Below are 8,787 nucleotides of genomic sequence, written 5' to 3' on the forward strand. Positions count from 1 at the left end.
GGAAGGCAGAGAGGGAGCAGGTGTGTCACATAGTGAGTGGGAAAGAGAAGAGGAAGAGAAAGGGAAGGAGGTGCCAGGCTCTTTTAAACAAACAACTCTTTTGTAAACTAATAGAGGAGAATTCATTCATTACTACAAGAACAAGAATGGGTCCAAGCCATTCATGAGGGATCCATCCCATGACCCAAGCACCTTCCACTAAACCCCACCTCCATGGGGATCACATGTCAACGTGAGATTTGAGGAGACAAAATCCAAACTCTATCAGTTGCAATCTTTCCTGTCACTGAAGGCACTGTCTGAGCTGCCACCTCCTTCTATTCCCTCTGCAGCCTCGACGTCCTCCCTTGTACTTCGTTTATTCTTGCCTTTTTGTATGCCATATTCCAAAGTGAATTGCATTTTTAGTTGCTTGCCTTAGCCTTTTGGTTAGATTATGAGTTCCTTGGGATAGAAACACTGTTTTTATTTTTAGTTTTTAATGTCTCTGTCCCTCACCCCTGCATGTGTGTGCACACACACACACAAACACACACGCCTGAATCAGTTGTGCATACTGCGTGGTGACTCAGTATGTGTCAGTTGACCTCGACTGAGCCCGCTGACATCATGCCTCCCACTCTGTTCTTTCTGTGGCCACTGAGACTTCTTCCCTCCTGGCCGCCTCACCCCTGCTCTGGCTCCTGTTTCCCCATCATGTGGCCACAGTAGCCCTGCCAACTGGCATCCATGAACTGGAGGATGATTCACACTGGCTGTCATGCTATCAGCCCTGCCCACACAGCACAACAGGTAGCAGATGGAAACCGGTCCTCAGAAGAACCTTAAATTCACGTCAGAAATGGACAACAGGCCAAGAACACTGCCAAGGCTGTGCAATCCAAACCCCAGCCCCTCTGGAACAGAAACAATGGCAAGGTGCTAGTCCCTCATTCCCACCTCCCCACCCCCCAGCCCTGTGAGAGATCCAGCATCATCTCCTGTGTATAGCTGAAGAGCGAGGTGGAGAGAGGGCAAGGAGCTCACCCAAGATCATACAGCTGGTGTGTCACCACCTGAATTCCAACCCGGGACCTGTGCAGTAAGTTCCACCCCCTGCTCCAATGCATCCTGATGGTGGCATAGACAGCCATCTTGGGAAGCCTGTCATCCTGACCACACGTTTTCCAATAAGAAACCTGAGACTAGGATTCCCAATTCCATACCCTCTCCACTCACTTGTACACCAAAGAGCAGGGCTTGGTTCCTCCCAGAATGTTCTTCTTGTTCTCCAATGAGCTACTTATTAAGGGGTTATTTTTGACTGTTTGTTTGAGTCACTGTGTCACCCAGGCTGGAGTGCAGAGGCAAAATTAGGGCTCACTGCAGCCTCAATCTCTTGGGCTCAGAGGATTCTTCCCCTTCAGTTTCCCAAGTGGCTGGGACTACAGATGTCAACCACCACACCCAGTTAATTTTTTAAATTTTTTTGTAGAAATAAGGTCTCACTATGTTGCCCAGGCTTATCTCAAACTCCTGGGCTCAAACAATCCTCCTGCCTCAGCCTCCCAAAGTGCTGGGTTTAGAGACATGAGTCACTGTGCCCAGCCTCATTAAGGGTTTTGTTGTTGTTGTTTTGTTTGTTAGTTTGTTTGTTTTGAGTTGGCGTCTCACTCCTTTGTCCAGGTTGGAATGCAGTGGCACGCATGCTCACGACCACCCCAGCATCGACCTTCTGGGTTCCAGCGATTCTTCCGCCTCAGCCTTCCGAGTAGCCAGAACTACAGACGCACACCACCGGCTATTTTTTACTTTATTGTAGAGACAAGGTTTCGCCAAGTTGCCTGGACTGGTCTCGAACCCGTGGGCTCAGGCAATCCTCTCGGCCTCCCAAAGTGCTGGGATTACAGGCTGAGCCACCGCACCTGGCCTCATTAAGGGTTTTTAATGGCAAAATGCATTTAGGAGAAATGTCGGGTTGTTTTTCCTTTAAAGCAACAAGGGAAAAAATGCCTGGAACTAGGATCAGTTAAGGGCAGCAGCTGGGGACAAGAAAGTGGAGGGACCCAGATTGACAGTGTGGGGAAGAAAGAGCCCCAGGGGCCCCTGGGGAAGCTGAGCTTGTGAAAGGAAGAGCGATGACCCACCTGGCTTCCAATTGGGAAAAACGAGACAGGCATTTCCTCGGAATCTGGGAAAGGTGGTCATTGATGGGGCCTGATTAATATGGTCAAAGCAGAGGCAAGCGGAAGTGGTAGTTTGGATTTGGGACTGTTATGACTCGAGATTTGCAATTTCATAGCAGGCAGCAGGGAGAAACTGTGCTTGTGAAGCCAAAGCTTGGGGTTCCAATCCCACCCTCGTAGGTTGACTTTGGACAAATCACCTCATCACCTTTACATTCTCAACTCCGTATAGAGTTGTGCTTGGGAGCAAGTGAGATAGTAGAAGTGAAATCATCTTGTGAAGTGTAATGTGCTCTCCAAAGTCTTGTGTTCTTCTCAGGAAAAACTCGAGTTACAAAGTTAGGATGGGGACAGGGTGGATGAAATTATGCTTCCTGCATTGAAACATTGCTCATCGATTGCGTGCACTATATGCCAAGCCCATGTTAGACCTTACTGGGAATGTAAAAAAAAAAAATCCTCAGTCCACCAAAGGAGACAGTTATGATGTTCCCACAGGATCACACCACGGAGGCCATGGGAAGGACAAGAAAAGTGGTCAGGTAAGGGGGAGGAGAGCGGGAAGCAGTCAAGGATGATGGAATGAGTACGAGAGCACTTGATCAGGTGGCCTCCAGCAAAGCCACACATGGCGCTGGGTGTATGCCTAATGGTGAGGAGGCCAGGGGAAGCCGGAGGAGAGCAGACGTCCTGGTGATGGAACTGGATGCAAGAGAGGAGCTTGGTGAGTTCTTTTGAAAATAGAATCCCTAGTTCTTGCCAGTGACCAGATCGTGGGAAAGAAGACTTGAAAAAGAGGCTGAGCCCAAGTGACAAAAGCCATAGTGGTCTGGGTAATAGAAAGAGGGGATACCAAAGGAAGGTTTCATTTAAAAGCACTGTGCAGATGGTCTTCTGTTCTCAGGGATGAGGGGCCATGCGTCCATCTCCTCAGATGCTGTGACCCCACCTCATCCCCGATGAACCTCCTTGGTCCTCTTCCTCCATCTGGCACCCATGTCTGCTCCCTGAGGCTCTGTAGACCTCAACCCCATCCTCTGCAGTACCATGCTCTCCTGGTGGTCACATTCCCACCCCACCCAAACACCTTCCCCCAGTAGTCCTACCTTCCCCACCTCCATGCCTACTTGCCACCTCAAAGGGCCTTCCTCTCAAGCAGACTTTTACTGAGTGCTGGCATTATTGATTTGCTGGGTGTTGTTAGATACATCATCCCATGGATTCCTCACCACAACCCTGAGAGATTGGCATGACAGTCCCACATTGTACATTGGGAAAATGACCCAGTATATCCAGTACTGGGAGTAGACCACTCATTCATTCAACTGTCATTTAATGAGTACCTACAACTTGCCAGGCTGTACCAGGAATTCAACACAAGGATGGACACATGGGTTTTGTTTTGTTTTAGTTTTTCAACTCAATACATTAGTGCTTTGCAGTAGCTGGTCTCAATCTTTAATGCTCTTTTCTCAGGAATCTCTCTCCCCTGTGACACTATGTACTGTATACCTTGTCTAGCACACTTAGTTCAGTCTGTGGCTGCTTCTCCCAAAAAACTGTGAGAGATTTGAGCACAGGAACTATCTTCATCTTTACATCTCCAAACCTACTTGAGAGCATGTCCCTCAATAAATGAGCATTGAATGAAATCAAGCTGTTATCACTGGATGGATGGATTCTTCCTTGGGAAGCCAGGCACCAAAACCTTGCCCTGGCTTCTTTAGGGACATCTTAAAGCAGAACATTGCATTTGAAAGGTCTCCTTTCTAGAAGGCATTTAGAGCACTTTCTAGATCACAGGCAATTAATTCACAGCACACCTTGGGAGTACTAGAAATAGGAGGAAGAAATATTGCCCTCATTTTACTGATGGAGAAATTCAGCACAGAAGAGTCAAGTGCTTTCCTGATGTGATACAGGAAGTCAGCAGAGGACTGAGGAGATGGATTTTCCTCCTCCTGCCTCTACGTTCTGTCCTCTAGATCACACTATGCCTCAAAGGTGGTAAGAACCACTCTGTGGGGTGGGGACTGCCGTGCACACCAGCCCTGACACCTGATTTGACTCAGATTTCCCAAGGACTGGAACCCTTGCCTAATGTACAGACAGCAAAGTTTGGGTTACTGCCAAGTTAACCTAAGATGAAAATCTGCATTTATTGTTTCAGGGCAGGAATTTGTGTTTGTTTCTAGAACAGTGCCAGACATGTAGCAAGTGCTTAAATAATCTTTACTGAATTCAGTTTATTTTATTGAGCTTATTTGTCCTCATATTTGGCTTTGGTGAGACTGAACAAAGGTTGGGCAGGTTGGAGTCCTGTTAGACTAGGTAATCCCAATCTAACAAAACCAGGATGAGTGTTTGTATGTCAATGATGGCAATGATGGATGATTAGGATGAAGAGGAGGAGAATAATGATGACGAAGATGAAGATGATGAGGAGGATGCAGAGGATGAGGATGAGGAAGATGAAGATGAGAAGAAGAAGGATAATGATGACAGTGATGACGACAAATCTTGACTTATTACCTGTGAAGTGAAAGCTCTTTCTCTTCACAGGTCATAAGCCATGTGTGTGGCTTTGTTTACTTTATGTGTTTGTTTCAACTGTATCTCTTAAATGACTCTCCTTTTTGATCAGCCTGTTACTCTGTCAGAAGACCACCTAGAATTAAGGGTATAAATGTGACCGTGGAATACTTCGGAATGAACTAATTCACTAGGGGTTCAACTATGCTTGCTTAGTACAGAGTTCAGTTCGACCAATGGACTTGACCATTTTTCTTAAGAACTTACAAGTCTTCCTTGAAACCTTCCACCAATTTACATTTTAAAAACTAATTTGCATTATCAATAAGACATATAATTTTCTAAACCAAGGAAAGTTTTGGTCTAACCCTGATTTCAGCTGTGTCCAAGGGAATAGAGTTCCAATTACTTTTCGTTATGTTTTGTCTTTCTGCTTCCTCCTCCGAAAGAAATCCATTTTTGTATAATATCAAAAGAGAACCTTGGTAAAGGCATTTGAAAAGTGGTAGTTATTATTGTTGACATCCTTCTCTTCTGTTTTGTTGCTGTTGTTTTTTTCTACTAATTTTGCAAATTAAGCCAAATAGTTTGTGAAAGTGGAAATATACTCAAGTTTTGTACTCTTCTTATTATACCTAATGCTTCTGTCCATATATATTAATTATCAATAGACCCCACTTTTAGTTATTTCCATATTCATCAGGTCAGAGAAGTCTGAAGTTGAATGTGGTGTTAGAATTTATCTTTATAATAGAGAGTAAAATGCATTGTTCTGGTGAGAATATTTCATTGAGTACTGGATCTCATACCCCTACTGATGGAATTCAGCAGAAAAACAAGAAAATGCTTATTTCCTTTTGATGGACACCTCCCTTCCTAGCCACATAAAACCTCTGGATCTTAGAAGGGGAAACTAGTTTGTATGGCTCAAATTTCTGAATTTCATTTGAAATTAAAATAGTCGCCAGCCACACAGCTCTGCTTTAAATTCTCTACTTAGTGACTAGAGCATTACTGTTCATTCCTTGGTGCTTAAACATCACAGACCTAGGAAGCTGATGTATTGAGACCCCCTAATCCACGTGCCTGTGGACATTGTGTATCATCACTCAGAGAAAAACCTTCCAGATTCCAGTAGGCAAATTTTCATGCTCTGATTGATATGGGTAGTTTTAAAAACAAGTTATTTGAAACACTCCCCTCTAGAATGTTCAATTTGAAATAACGGCAGATTCAAGAAATGAGTCTCCAAAAATGACCCTGTCTAAACTGTGATATTAACTTTGCTTTTCCATCCAGCAGGTACCCAGCTCACCAGCTAACAAGGAAAGCTGAAGTTCTCTCTTTTCCATTAGTACCGTGAACATCTCTTCTTCCTGCTTCTTGCTCTTGGTTCCAGGAGGGCCTGCCTGCTTTGTGGTACTTCTGGGGAGCTAGGCTTAGAAAGTCATGAATGCTGGGCTTCACATGAGCCCACAAACTCATCCGCTCAAGCTCTTAACACAGAGGCCATGGCGTCCAGTGATCCACCACTGGGTTTCAGGTGTTAACTTGGACTCGTCCTCAGGTCTCCCACCAAGATGTTCTCTTGGAATTCCCTCTTCCACTAACTAAAGCAGCCACAAGGTTAAAACTTCTCATGTCAAGGATCTCACCTGAAAGCCATTGCCCATCAGTGAATCTCTTTCATAATGCCAGCCTGGAAGACTGATGCTTCAGGGTAATACAGTGGCAAAGTGTTTGGACTTCTTCAGAGGAAAAAGAATATTTAAGGGCAATCTTGCATTATAGCCAATAGAAGAAGAATATGGTTTTTACACTGGAGCACCTAATGATAGTTTCTCCAATAAAACTGTGTCTTAGAGCATGTGAATTTTAATTTGTAGGTGGAACATGCCTGTGCCACTTTGCAGGGGTATATGGCGACCTTCCAATGGAAGCTCTGTGATCTGAGTTTATTAGTTTCTGGTACTGTGTCTTGTATTTTGAGTTTGAGTAATTCCTATAAAGTGTACTTGGGAGTTATTGTTTTCTTTTAAAGGATTTGACACCAAAACAAGTTTTTAATAAAGTGTTTCGAAAAGGTAACAGACTGAGAAAAAGATGGGCAAAAATTCAAGCTAGTAATGATCTGAATATGTCTCTAATTATATCGAATTTACAAGTAATAGGGTGTGGCAGGGTTAGCAATTACTTTTGAGTGAAATTGCATGCCTAAAGGAAGAGCAAGTTCCCCTTAAACTTAGGGAAGATGAATAAACATGTTGTACCATTGTATTTTATTTTAAATATCTCTCACTTTAGACTTTGAAAGGTCTAATTGGTTCAAAAACACATGTTCTTCAGTAAACATTTTGTAAAAACAAATGATGGTTTTTCTCAAATCTAAGTTTGGTTTTGATTTTTTTTCTTCATAGAGACTTGAATACAGACATTTTGCCACATAGTCCTAATGGCCATACATTTTCAAGGTAAGACACCAAAGTAAAATGTAGAAAGTGTTTGGAAATTAGCATTTCTACACACCAAACAGAAAACTCCAGAGTCAAACAGGGCTGACTCCTCCAATAAAACAATGTAATCAAATATATAAATCATTAGTTTGATGCCCATAGAACTGTCTCAGTATCATTTGTCTTTAATAAGCCAAATCCACATATAAATAGGGTACCAGCTGAAGGTCTTGTCTCTCATGATGTGACCCTGAATTGAGCCCCATCTTGACCAGAGAAGCCATCTGTCATTTAAGCAGGTTACTCAACGAATGACAGTCTGGGATAGGAAAGCCCTGGACTGTTACTGGGTCTGCCCTCCCAAGATCATGTCACCCAATGCCCCAGTCATGGTAAATGCAGGCCCAGTGTCTGCAGGTGAAGTTTGAGGCTTTGTATGGCAGGACCATGGTAGGCCATGACCCCGGAGGCCTCCAGCGCTCTGCTTCAAGGGACTTCATAAGTGCACACTTTGTGGCCCCAAGTCTCATGTCCAGCACTGTGTTGAGAGCTTTCCATTGCGTCCCCACAATACCACACCTGATAAGTATCAATACTATCTCCACCTTGTGGATCTGGAAACCAGGGTTTAGAAAGGCTCGGCCTCTCGTTCAAGGCCTTATGGTAAGTATACAGCAAAGCCAGACTTGAACTTAGCCTGATTTCTTTTTTGCTTTTTTGAGTTGGAGTCTCACTCTGTCACCCAGGCTGGAGTGCAGTGGTACACTCACGGCCACCCCAGGGCCAACCTGCTGGGCTCTGGTGATCCTTCTACCTTCTGCCTCAGTCTTCCAAGTAGCCAGTACTATAGGCATGTGCTATCACGCCTGGCTAGTTTTTGATGTATTACAGAGACAAGGTCTCGCCAATTTTCTCGGGTTGGTCTCAAACCCGCAGGCTCAGGCAATCCATTTGCCTAGACCTCCCAAAGTGCTGCGATTATAGGTTGAGCCACCAAGCCCAGCCTAGTCTGATTTCTTAACCAATAGATTATGGGGGGGGATAGCCTTATGGAGTGTTCTAAGATACTAAATCTCATAGATGTAGTCCAAAAAGCCAATGGGTGCAGATATCAACTAGCTTTGTGGGGAAACTGAGGACTTGGAGAATTCAGAACTTACTAGGAACCATACACATGTCAAGTCAAGGGCAGGTTGAAAATCATTTCAGGGAACCATGTTCTCAGTTTGAATAATGACTTCACACATGTGGAGGCATGGGTGACCTTCATGCAAGCATCCTGACCAGAGTTCAAGACCACAGTGGAGGCTCCCAGCTTCTTTCCTGGAGTTGCCATCAGTTTCTTCATCGATCAAATGAAGAGAGTTAAAATTTTCAAGTCTTTTGTATTTGATTTAATCATTACAATTCTACAGCCACTAGAGTTGACAATACTTCCCTTTCTGGAAGGCAGAGCGCCAATGCTAGGACCTTGGTAGGGAGCTTAAACAGTGCTGATGCTGCCAACCTCCCCACCCTGTATTACCTGCTGATTGGGAAACACCGCATTCCCTCCCCTCCCTCCATGATAAAAGGACTTTGGGAGGCTTAAACTAAAGTATTATGGCTTTTCTCTAACTGCTCACTACCATCTTGGG

The sequence above is a fragment of the Carlito syrichta genome, unplaced genomic scaffold (assembly GCF_000164805.1).
Source record: "Carlito syrichta isolate Samal-C Ts95f unplaced genomic scaffold, Tarsius_syrichta-2.0.1 Scaffold305867, whole genome shotgun sequence".
Classification (NCBI taxonomy): domain Eukaryota; kingdom Metazoa; phylum Chordata; class Mammalia; order Primates; family Tarsiidae; genus Carlito; species Carlito syrichta.